The sequence below is a fragment of the Littorina saxatilis genome, linkage group LG1, assembly GCF_037325665.1.
Source record: "Littorina saxatilis isolate snail1 linkage group LG1, US_GU_Lsax_2.0, whole genome shotgun sequence".
NCBI lineage: Eukaryota > Metazoa > Mollusca > Gastropoda > Littorinimorpha > Littorinidae > Littorina > Littorina saxatilis.
In genome coordinates, this window is record NC_090245.1 from 44480515 (window position 1) to 44494128 (window position 13614).

Sequence of the window (13614 nt, forward strand, 5' to 3'; positions counted from 1 at the left end):
GTGAATATACTATGTTGCGTCCCATCTAGTCAGCGGCGCTTTTCCGGAAATGACCTGCGCTTTGTTGGAATTCCAACTATGGCCGCCATTGTTGGAATTCCAACTTCGCGCTACGCGATTCTGGAAATGAACCGCGCGCAGAGTGAGAATTTTGCTCTTTCTTAGAATGCGATTATTAAATGATAATTGATGGACTACAATGATCAGCGTATGTTTAAAATATCAATAGTTGGTTGTAATAAAACAGATGCATTAGACAAAATCATACCAACTGCTATTTTTCTTACTTACGAACCTTGGAAAAATAAACACTGACTTCAGTCGGGCCGGCTGAGATCTTTTTGACGTCGTTCTGAACAAACGATCGAGCGCTTCAGTTTGCCATTTTAACTGGTGCTAGTGAAGTTTACCCTTACAATTTAAGTAACGTTGACAACACTCATGCGTAACTTAATTGTTGCTTGATTGTCTTCTTCTTCAATGTACTGTGTTAAAGTTGAAACAGTTGTGTGGCTATATTTATGCATCCCCCCCTCCACACACACCCGCACACACACACCCCCCAAGCACACCATCATCATCATGCCAAACATCTATGCATGTATATACGTAGTTGGGTTCAGGGTAGGTATTTGGTAACTGTAAGTAGGAGTCAAGGGACCAGTTAACATTTAGTTTGGGTCAGTTTGCACAAAAATGTAACTTACTGAGTGGAAATTGTATTTGCACTTAATTCTTTTCTTTTATCTAAAAGTAAGTATGTTATATTATTGTAAAGTAAAATCCATTAACAAACTCGCTTGATAATTTCTGTGTATTCCGTAAACTTTTGCGTTCTTTATATTTTATTGTCAATACAAAAGCCACCAACAGCATTCAGTATCAAATTCATTATGATATGCCGCCTGCATCTTAACAGGTTTATTGTTAACATTATTGACTGTTAACTCATTGTGACCGGCCATTCTTGTGTCATTGGGAACACCCAGTGTCACAGAAATTGAAGATGCATGTATGTATATGTCCCAAGTGTGTTCTATGAGAGAAAGATTATATTCAACAGCTATATATATGGGCAGAAGCGCAGAACAATTTTTTATTACTTGTTAGAGAATGTGTAAATACTGAGAACAAAATGACATATTTTTGTGTTCAACACTTTTTAAGTAATGGTTGTGAACAACTTGTCCTGGTGGCACAAGATCAACAGGAGGTACCATAATTTTCATACAGAGGGTGTAAGAATTTGAAAGGATTAAAGTCAGTTAATGCAAAAATTAGCACTAAATGTGTGCTTGTGTGCATATGTGAAAAACCTGGTAATATGGTATATTTGAATACATCTCCAGTTTCAATGTACACAGTGTCTGCCTATCCCAATCATTATGATGCTAAGCAAGGTGTGTGTGTTTTTTTGTTTTTTTGGGGGGGTACAAGGGATGCTCTGTATTTCTTTGGAACAACTGTGCTATGTTATATGTGCTACATTTTGTGTGCTTGATTGCATCATATAAGTTGAGTATGACTTTTCTTTGAATAATGCCATTTGGTCTTTGATAAACAAAGGGAAGGAAGCACTAGCTGCCAATGCATACATTTCATGATTTGTTTAATTAAATTCACACACCACACAAGAGAGGTAGCTTTCTCAGAAGGAGAGAAGGTCACTTTTTTCAACCAAAGCAACAAAGCGAAGACCAAAACAGAGATCAATGAACTGAATTTATAAACAAACAGAATATGAAAACAAACTTATGACTGTGATTAATGGCTTTACACTACATGGGTGGGAGTCTGAATTTTGCCTGCGACTGAACTTTTTTTTTACTGCCGGGGTCCAAGGGCCGCCTAGGCCTTGGCGGATTGCAGGGGCAGCACGCAGCCAAAAACGAATTTTAGCATTTAAGGTGAGGATTAAGAAGCCTCGCCTGGCTTTAAAACGGAAAAAATAACAAGGTTGGTTCAGGTACTCAAACCATAACATCTTGTTAATTGAAGGGATTTATGCACGTTTTTAACACCTCACATGATTACAATTATATAGATTTTTTTTGTACGTCCCACATGCATTATGTTTCATTTGATTCACTCTGAATCACTTCTCTGTCTTAGTAGGAAAGCCGCATGAAATTATATATGTCATTATATTGAGACAAGAAAAGACAATTCATACATCATGATGCTTGAGGAGCAATGCACACACACACTCACACCCTAGGTCAAATGCTTGTCTTTGACCCCACAGTCTCACAGGAACACCAACACAAAGAAATCAGTGATGCAAATCAAAACTTTAATTCTCCCACAAAAAAACCACATAAAATGTATGAGCACCAATGAACACACACACACCATTTCATTTAGTTTTATACACACAAAATGGAAAGGCAAACATCATTAGGCAAGTTTGTTGTTCACAAATTATACAGAGATACAAAAATTAGAAGATGGAATTCAGAAGAAATGTTCAAGGGTAAAAAAATATTTTACGGTGCACAAAGCTTTTATACCCACAATAATGACATTATTCAGGATACAGCCTCAGTTGCCTTATTGATTAAAACAAAGTACGTTACTGCTTAGTTTGTGCTGTTTGCATGAAAATGGATCGATGGCAAAGAAATCACAAAAGACTGCAAAACGTAACTTATAACACCACAATTATCACACAGCAGAGGCAAACCTTGGTAACTGGGGTCAAACAGTAACGCAAATCTCAAAAGTTACAGAAGATACTTGTTTGAACTTGACAGTCAAACACACAAAAAACTATACTTCAAGAAAATTACAAGAAAAAAAATTAGTGACATCATTATGATCACAAAGCAGAAGCAACTAGAAAATTGGGGTCAAACTGTTCAGCACTATAATGTCACAGAAGACACACTTTGAAATTGGCACACTGACCCAACAAATAGACAGCACTAATAAATTAATCACATCACAATGATCTCACAGCAGAAGCACTACTTGTAAACTGCAATCAAACTGTACAGCACATCTAAATGCCACAGTAGAACATGTCTGTTTAACACACACACACACACAATTAAGAGATAGCACATAACAAATGAATCACATCTTAATGATCATAATAATGATCAGCAGAAGCACTACTTGTGAACTGGGGTCTAACTGTACAGCACTACTTAAAACTCACATTCACAGGAGAACACCTCTGTAAAAACTTGGCACACCCACACACAAAAATAAACAGACGGCACAAAAAAACCTTAAAAATTACAAAACACATCCGTTTAAACTTTGCACAAGAAACCATAAGACAGACAGCAAAAATAAATGAATCACATCTTGATGCTCAGCAGAAGCACTTTCTTTTCTTTATTTGGTGTTTAACGTCGTTTTCAACCACGAAGGTTATATCGCGACGGGGAAGGGGAGAGATGGGATAGAGCCACTTGTCAATTGTTTCTTGTTCACAAAAGCAATAATCAAAAATTTGCTCCAGGGGCTTGCAACGTAGTACAAAGCAGAAGCACTACTTGTGAACTGGGGTCAAACTGTACAGCACTACTTAAAACTCACATTCACAGGAGAACACCTCTGTAAAAACTTGGCACACCCACACACAAAAATAAACAGACGGCACAAATAAATTAATCACATCAAAATAATCACACAGCAAAAGCACTACTTGAAAACTGACGTCAAACTGTACAGCACAATTTAAAAATCATAAAATGCCTCTGATTAAACTTTGCACAAGAATCCATAAGACAGACAGCAAAAATACATTAATCACATCTTGATGCTCAGCAGAAGCACTACTTGTAAACTGGCGTCAAACTGTACAGCACGACTAAAAAAATTACATCCGTTTAAACTTTGCACAAGAAACCCAGTGCCACTATGAAACAACAACAACATGATTTTTGAAAACACATACACACATACGTTCTGGACACCCCCTGAATATGTTGATTTAAACATATATATGGAAAATGTAACAAAGTTGTGCAATGCAATAATGACACAACGCAGTGACCCCAAAATGTGACAGGGGTATCTCAAACTAGATTCATGTTGGCTATCAACTACAACTACCCTTGAAGTTTTCATAGTTACAAAGCTTAAGATTCAATAACATCTGAGATAACTTCAACGTTAAGTTTTATGAAACAAACATGACTGGCCCCCTGTGACCCCAAAACTTGACAAGGGTCAATCAAACTTAGGTCAAGTCTGGAGATTATCAAACACTAGAAGTATACAAGGTTTCAAACCTGTAGCTTCAAAAACATCTGATATAGCTTCAACGCACAAGTTTTAATCCAATGAAACGAACATGACCCCACTGTGACCCCAAAATTTGAAGAGGGTCAACCAAACTGAGGTCACTTTGTAAGATCTTTCTTTATTTGGTGTTTTATGTCGTTGTCAACCACGAAGGTTATATCGCGACGGGGGAAGGGGGGAGATGGGATAGAGCCACTTGTCAATTGTTTCTTGTTCACAAAAGCACAAATCAAACATTTGCTCCAGGGGCTTGCAACGTAGTACAATATATTACCTTACTGGGAGAATGCAAGTTTCCAGTACAAAGGACTTTGTAAGATCATCGAACCCTAAATTTTTCAGAGGTCTAGCTTGAAAAACAACCAAGCTAACCTCAAATGTTAAGTTTTTTGGCCGGATATATGGATTGACACATGTATATGAATTCTTAGACTCGCCAATTACTCAGGTGAGTCAATAAGAGACGATTTGGAAAGAACAACAACATGATTTTTGAAAAGACATACACAGTATACGTTCTGGACACCCCCTGAATATGTGCAGAGAAAAGTCTGTGAGTGAACATCATACAGCACTAATGAACAAATTGAGAAGGAAAAAACCCCATGCAGGTGGAAGGTAGAAGACATAAATCAACACTTCCTCATCAGTCCTTGCACACAACACACACAAAATGTACATCTTCTGCCGAGACCTCAGCTCTCGTCATCTCCACCCCAGCACAGTCAAAGTGGCACCAGGAGTGACATTTCTCACTCTGCACCCAGTCTGCCAAATCCGGTTTTCAGCAAAATGGCATGTCGCACATGTTTTTTTCTCGAGGACGTCCATGTTGCAGAAGCCTCTGATGACTGTATTTTCTGAACATCTGGCAGTGACATTGTCGCATCACAGCCACTGGAATGTTTGCCAGCAGCGACTCAGCATTCTGCACACAAGTAAGCAACAATCATAGCAAAACAACTCATTGAGGTCTGGATATATTTAAAAAAACTAAAATAAAAAATAAAACAACAACAACAACAACAACAACAACAACAACAACAACAACAACAACAACAACAACAACAACAACAACAACAACAACAACAACAACAACAACAACAACAACAACAACAACAACAACAGATCAAGTGGACACTTACATAATTAACTGAGAAATACTGAGAATTCAGAGCGCAAAATGATATTTCTTTATCATATTATATATATGCTGTTGTAACTATAGTGCTTTCTACTGGAATTAAGAGAGGGTACAAGTTCTACAACTGACAGATGACACTTGTTAAGTGTTACGATTAATCTGCATGAACAGTACAAAATGAATTAATTCTAAGCAAGACCAATGTTGTAGGAATCAAAGGAACAAGGAAGTTTGGGGGCAAATATTGAAACTAGTTATATATAATGTCACGATCGGGTGACAGAGACCAAGAAAGCGTCACTCAGTGGAGTGCCTGTTCTGGGTCAATGTATGATAGAAAGCGCCTGTGCGTGATATTGGACACAGCAGAGTTTTTGCTGACAGTGCTCCCGAGCACGGATGTTTTGAAACGCACGAGCTTCACAGTGCAGGTTTCTGCTGTCATAGGGCTGACGGTTTTTTTTTGCTGACAGCGCGCACGGGATTTTCAGGGATTGAGTTTCTCGTGTCTTTTTTTCCTGCTTGGGGAGGCAAAACTGTGTATAGCTGGACTGGTTTGGTGACAAGGTCAGTCACGTGTATTTGGCTAGGTGGTCTGTCAGAGACTCAAGGACGACACACTTGACACCCAGCGGCAGAAGGGGAAGGACCTAACACACAGTTACTAGAGTATGATGGTTTTTCACCGAGTATCATATTCGGCACTCTAGGGGAACTTCCACAAGTTATTCCTTTCCTCTGCCACGTATTTTGCTGAGGACAAGTCGTCACATTTCCTTCGTCGGCGATGGCTTTCGCATAAGGATTCGACAAGGGGTTCTGGACGTTTTGGGTCACTGTTGACGAACAGAGACTGTTCCAGGGAGGAGGCGGACTTTGCTTCCATTGAGAGTTACAATCATAGGCTTTTGAGGTAATAAATCATTATTTAACGCTGTTGATGAGTCTGTGTTGTGGAATGAAATACTCTCTGTTGTTCTTTCCAGGTTAGCGCATAATTTACTCTCTGTGACGCTAAAATACTAATCTGTATATGGTTTTTGCAGATAGGGAGAGAAGGACGGAAAATGGCTGTTTTGTTGTTGTAAAAAGTCAGTTTTGTGCAGGCCCACGTGCTCGATGAGATATTTAAAGATGACATGTTTTAAGGTGGTGGGTGAGGGGTAGCTGACATGTTTAGTGCACCGATGCTTTCTGTTTGCAGCCTTCCTTCGTTCGTTCGTTTCGTTCGTTCGTTACGTTCCCGTAACATCGGCACGGCTGACTCTGGCGGGAACTGTTGAGGCTACGCTAACCAGGAGACCGGCTAACCAGCGGACCGGCTAACCAGCGAACCGGCTAACCAGCGGACCGGCTAACCAGCGAACCGACTAAGCAGCAGCAGCAGAGATAAAGCTAAGTGCACCATGTCGTACGCACCCCGTTGACCACCGTTGTCTTTTCGTATCTATGATTTCATTGGAGTAGTGACAACGTGGGGTGTGACACCTGCACGAACTAGAGCTTTTCGAACAGAACATTCTCATTTCGACTATATTTACACGGGTTCAGCGTGTTCCTATAATTTTCTACATACTACTGGCATTTTGTCAGTGAACACTGTTTTTTTACGTGTTGAGAACGTAAAAGGAACATATTTTGAGTGAAGGCTCGAGGGAGGTGGAGAGTTTATACATAAACAGGCGTCTGAAACTTATACTTTTGTTGACTCTATTTAATTGTATGCCTGCGAGAGTGGATCGTGGTGTGGTTAGTTAATTAGTAGTAATTAACCGGTTCATAATCACCTTGAGTGATATATTGAAACGTGACACATGGGGGCCAAGCCGGGATTTACTCAGTTAATTTCTGACTGATAAAGACCCACCAATTAAGGATAACTAAGAGCAGATAATCTCGTCAGTGCTCGACTTATTTTCTGCTTGGTGCTACCCTTTTTTGTATAGTTTTGATCATATACCACACCTTAAGCGATTCACATCTTGCAGGAAATGTAAATTGTAATTTGTGAGTTATTGTATGCGCTAACTGTGATTACTTCCCTTTCCTTTGTTTGTGAATCTTTGTTGTTGTACGTTCATAGTTTTCCGTTGCAGAGAGCTGAGCGGGGTTAGCGGATTTGTTATTCGTTTTACTCAGTTTTCTCTACATTGTTGTTTCGCATTCCGTAACAGGTTACATTTTCTACCGTCTTGTTTTACTTGGATTTTTCTCCATATTTTGACTTTGTTGGAATTTTGGGGGGGAAGGGTCCGAGGACTTCTGTCCTAACCAAGGCTGTGGGAGACACTCTGTTTCACCGCAAAAAGCAGCCGATAAAGTAGGCCACGGCTGTGGGAAACACTTTGTTTCACCGCAAAAAGCAGCCATAAAGTAGGCTACGCGATTTGTTCTACACCGTTTGGATTTTTCTTCTGCATTTTCCGGTTGCTGGATTTTTTTATCCATTTCATCACCGCGTGGTCTAGCTATAGCTGCGTTAGACTTACTTTGGTAATAAAGCTTTGCTAAAACTAACCATGGCTACAGGGGGATCTCCTACGAGGAGAATAACTTTCGAGACTCCTGGGAGCGAGCAACCGACTGAGCGAGACGCACGCGTTAGAGCCCGAAGCGTTCTAAAACGCTTAGAAGTGGAACGGAAGGAAGAATTTGAGCGACTGACAAGAAAAGAAGAACGTGACCGACAGGACAAGAAAGACGAACTTGACAGACAAGAAAGGGAACGACAGGCTGAACGAGACAGACAGGAAAGGAAAGACGAACGTGACAGACAAGAACGGAAAGAGAAAGATGAACTTGACAGACAAGAAAGGGAACGACAGGCCGAACGTGACAGACAAGAAAAGAAAGACGAACGTGACAGACTAGACCGAAAGGAACAGGCGGATCGCGATCACCAGCTAGAGCTAGCTAGGCTACAGGCCGAGAAGGGTACGCTTACTCAGGCTAGCGCGCCGACGTTTGTTGCCGACCGTACGAGACTGCCGACGTTCGACGATGACAAGGACGAGCTCGACGACTTTTTACGCCGGTTTGAGCGCATTGCATCAGACCAGAAGTGGGAAGAGGCCACGTGGGCTAGCCGCCTTAGCACCTGCTTAAAGGGACGCGCATTGCAGCTCTACAACGCTTTGGAGGACGACGAGGCGAGAGACTATCAGGCACTTAAGAAGGCGTTACTCCAGCGCTTTAACCTGACTGCTGAAGCCTACAGACGACGTCTGCGTAACAGCAAGAGACTGAGCGGCGAGCTGAGTCATCAGTTTGTGGCACGCCTTAACCTCTACCTGCGGCGCTGGGTGGAGATGGCCGAAAAGGACTGGACCGTCAACGACCTTGCCGACCTCATAGTCATGGAACAACTGATGTCCAGCCTGCGACCTGAGGTGGTGACCTTCGTGCAGGAGCACCAGCCCAAGACTACTCAGGAGGCAGCCGACTGGATCAGAGTGCACGAGGACGCCCAGGCGATCTCCGGCAAATCTTCAGGCTCACGGCCAGGAAAAACGGGAAATTCGGGTTCTTCAGGACCCAAGGACGGGAAGGACGATCAGGGACACAAGGGATCGAGTTCCAGAACTGACATCCAGTGTTACTACTGCAACAAGCGGGGCCACGTGAAGAAGGACTGCCACAAGAGACAGGCTGACCAGAAGGGCGTTCACTTCGTTGGCAGTGAGGAGTTCAGGGACGTCACGAGCTCATGCACCATCCCACAACTCTGCGTTCCGTGCTCCAGGAAACATTTCCAGCCCCACTGCAACGTCTACGTTAACGGAGTGAAGGGCGAAGGTCTGCGGGACACAGGGGCAGACATGATAGTGGTTCGGGCGAGTCTAGTTCCAGCTATGGCCTACACAGGAGACAGCATCAGGGTGAGAATGGCCGAGGCATCTCACGCTTACGGCTTGAACACGGCAGTGATCAAGGTCGTAACCCCGTTGTTCACGGGGACCATTGTGGCCGTCGTCATGGACGATCCTCCATGCGACCTGCTCATTGGAAACCGGGTTCAGTTTGTGGACGGCGTCACCAGGGAGGTTCCCGTTTATCGGTCTCCCGACGTCATTTCAGTGCTCACGCGGGCACAGGCGGAGCGAGAGGACAAACCTCTCAAACCCCTACCTGCTGCACGAGCTGCCCTGGGGAACGTGACCCCCGCGCTTCTCGCGAAGGCTCAGGCATCTGATCCGACCTTAGCTACTCCTCGGGAGCACGCGAAGTCGGGGAAGGTGAAGCTGAGCGGGAAGCATGGGAGGTCAAAGTTCCTCAGGGACAAGAAGTTGCTCTACCGTGAGTTCAGCAACCAAGAAGGTACATTCAAACAGGTTGTCGTGCCTCGCGAGTTTCGCGAGGGTGTCATGGCAACGGCACACGACTCGATTCTGGGAGGTCATCTTGGTACCAAGAAGACCACGGATCGTGTCTGGCGCCACTTTTACTGGCCAGGCATCTGCACGGATGTCCGACGTTTCTGTGCGTCCTGCGATAAGTGCCAGAAGGTGGTTGCCAAAGGAAGGGTGAGGAAGGTCCCCTTAGAGAAGATGCCGCTCATCGACGAACCCTTTCGTCGGGTGGCAGTGGACATCATCGGGCCCATCTTGCCTGCGTCTGAGGACGGAAACAGATACATTTTGACCATGGTGGACTACGCTACTCGATACCCAGAGGCGATCCCTCTGAAATCGATTGAAGCCACGCGAGTAGCTGAGGCTCTGGTTACTATGTGGTCCCGGCTGGGAATTCCATCAGAGGTACTCACCGACAGAGGCACGCAGTTCACGGGAGGAGTGATGGCGGAGGCAGCACGACTGCTATCACTGGAGCAGCACTTCACCACTCCTTACCATGCTCAGTGCAACGGACTGGTGGAAAGGTTCAATGGCACCTTGAAGACCATGCTGAGGAAACTAGCTCAGGAGAAGCCACGCACGTGGGACAGGTACATCCCAGCATTGCTTTTTGCATACCGCGAGGTTCCTCAGGAGAGCTTGGGCTTTTCCCCATTCGAGCTGTTGTACGGCAGACAGGTACGCGGTCCCATGGCTATCCTGCGTCAAGCTTGGACGGACGAAGAAGCTGACGAGGAGGTGCAGACGACAGCGACCTACATCGTAGAACTCAGGAACAGGATTGAAGAGACCTGCAAACTGGCTCAAGAGAACCTGGGAAGAGCAGCACAGCGTTATGCGCGAGGATTCGACCGCAAGGCACGGCCGCGCAGCTTCAAGATTGGAGAACGGGTGTTGCTACTTTTACCTGTCAAACACAACAAGCTACAACTGCAGTGGCAAGGACCTTTTGAGGTGACAGCGAGGGTGGGCCAGAACGACTACAGGATCATGATGCACGGGAAAGCACGCCTGTACCACGCCAACCTGCTGCGCGCCTACATAGAGAGGACTGCCTACGGGGAGAAGAACAAAGACCAGAAGAACAAAGACAAGAAGACAGAGAAGGTTGCAGTCATCAGGGGTGAAACGAGGGGTTGCTCGTTCTTGAGGACGACCTTTCTGTCTGGAAACAGACCATCAACCTCTGCAATATCTTCAGGTTGCAAGGTTGGCAAACGCCAGACTTATGCGCTGGGCGTTGATCCTCCAACCGTACCAATTCACGGTACGCGTCATTCCGGGCGCCAACAATGTTGGAGCTGACTTTCTCTCTCGGGCAGTAGAGGAGAACATGACTGTGAGCGAAACCGAGGTTTCGTCTTGAAGAGGGGAGGTGTGTCACGATCGGGTGACAGAGACCAAGAAAGCGTCACTCAGTGGAGTGCCTGTTCTGGGTCAATGTATGATAGAAAGCGCCTGTGCGTGATATTGGACACAGCAGAGTTTTTGCTGACAGTGCTCCCGAGCACGGATGTTTTGAAACGCACGAGCTTCACAGTGCAGGTTTCTGCTGTCATAGGGCTGACGGTTTTTTTTCGCTGACAGCGCGCACGGGATTTTCAGGGATTGAGTTTCTCGTGTCTTTTTTTCCTGCTTGGGGAGGCAAAACTGTGTATAGCTGGACTGGTTTGGTGACAAGGTCAGTCACGTGTATTTGGCTAGGTGGTCTGTCAGAGACTCAAGGACGACACACTTGACACCCAGCGGCAGAAGGGGAAGGACCTAACACACAGTTACTAGAGTATGATGGTTTTTCACCGAGTATCATATTCGGCACTCTAGGGGAACTTCCACAAGTTATTCCTTTCCTCTGCCACGTATTTTGCTGAGGACAAGTCGTCACATTTCCTTCGTCGGCGATGGCTTTCGCATAAGGATTCGACAAGGGGTTCTGGACGTTTTGGGTCACTGTTGACGAACAGAGACTGTTCCAGGGAGGAGGCGGACTTTGCTTCCATTGAGAGTTACAATCATAGGCTTTTGAGGTAATAAATCATTATTTAACGCTGTTGATGAGTCTGTGTTGTGGAATGAAATACTCTCTGTTGTTCTTTCCAGGTTAGCGCATAATTTACTCTCTGTGACGCTAAAATACTAATCTGTATATGGTTTTTGCAGATAGGGAGAGAAGGACGGAAAATGGCTGTTTTGTTGTTGTAAAAAGTCAGTTTTGTGCAGGCCCACGTGCTCGATGAGATATTTAAAGATGACATGTTTTAAGGTGGTGGGTGAGGGGTAGCTGACATGTTTAGTGCACCGATGCTTTCTGTTTGCAGCCTTCCTTCGTTCGTTCGTTTCGTTCGTTCGTTACGTTCCCGTAACATCGGCACGGCTGACTCTGGCGGGAACTGTTGAGGCTACGCTAACCAGGAGACCGGCTAACCAGCGGACCGGCTAACCAGCGAACCGGCTAACCAGCGGACCGGCTAACCAGCGAACCGACTAAGCAGCAGCAGCAGAGATAAAGCTAAGTGCACCATGTCGTACGCACCCCGTTGACCACCGTTGTCTTTTCGTATCTATGATTTCATTGGAGTAGGGACAACGTGGGGTGTGACACCTGCACGAACTAGAGCTTTTCGAACAGAACATTCTCATTTCGACTATATTTACACGGGTTCAGCGTGTTCCTATAATTTTCTACATACTACTGGCATTTTGTCAGTGAACACTGTTTTTTTACGTGTTGAGAACGTAAAAGGAACATATTTTGAGTGAAGGCTCGAGTGAGGTGGAGAGTTTATACATAAACAGGCGTCTGAAACTTATACTTTTGTTGACTCTATTTAATTGTATGCCTGCGAGAGTGGATCGTGGTGTGGTTAGTTAATTAGTAGTAATTAACCGGTTCATAATCACCTTGAGTGATATATTGAAACGTGACATATAAATATATATTAATGAACCTAATTAGCTTTTGTCTGAAGTAACTGAATAAGTTTTAAGCCATGAGTTGTCATTGTTCAGATTAATTTTAAGCAAGATTAGTGTAAAGTTATGAACACCTTCATCTTTTATTACAATGATAGCTGAGCACTTAAAGTTAAAGAATATTCAATTAAATTGTAACTATGTCACGGTGTAACTGTAAAGTTATGAACAACAAAAGGTAATAACTTATTTTTCGGCCTGTGTTTAAGGTTTTAACTTGATTTCTGACTGGTTGTTGACATGGAAACCAAAATGTTTGACATGGATATGTTTTTGTTGCATGTCTGTGTTATTATAACTAGAGTATTACAGAAAAAAGTACAGAGAATGATACGAATCATTTAAACTTGAAAGGACTGAAAATGCATGACTATAATGAATGGCAGGCACACAGCTCGTATTTACATGGACGATTGTTTAGGAAACCTGTTACACATTGAATTATCTTTGATCACACATGGTTGCATAGAACTTTGAAACTGAGTTTTATTCACTGGATGGACCATAGAACATGTCATCTGATACTTTCAGTCTCAATGTCAACAGAAATTTGGCTGACACTGACAGCCATGGAATCAAGAACAGTTGAGATAACCATAACTCATTAAAGGCAGAGTAAGCCTCCCGTAAACCATCACAGATACGGTCAGGCTTTTACACACAGTACAAACACCCTTTCATTTAAACACTCACCAATTGAGAACATCCTAGGTGCCCTCCGTAAAGAGCGAACAATTTTCAAAGAATTTATTTTTGCGTGGTTTATCTTACCCCTGAGCCATCGTGAACCCGTGTGATCCAGTTTTCCCTTTTCACAATGCAGTCGTCATAGTTAGTCATTTGAATGCGACTCGACGTGAGCTTATCTACAATAGCACGTTTTTT

At 43.7% G+C, this 13614-nt stretch overlaps 1 long non-coding RNA gene across 1 annotated transcript in view; it reads right to left on the reverse strand.

The window, feature by feature from the left end:
• Positions 1-2272: 2272 nt before the first annotated feature.
• LOC138970774 (uncharacterized) overlaps positions 2273-13614 on the reverse strand; it is a 12300-nt gene continuing 958 nt past the window's right edge. Inside the window, exon 2 of the long non-coding RNA XR_011457065.1 lies at positions 2273-5185. This is a non-coding gene — a long non-coding RNA (uncharacterized lncRNA). The remainder of the gene's footprint in view (positions 5186-13614) is intronic.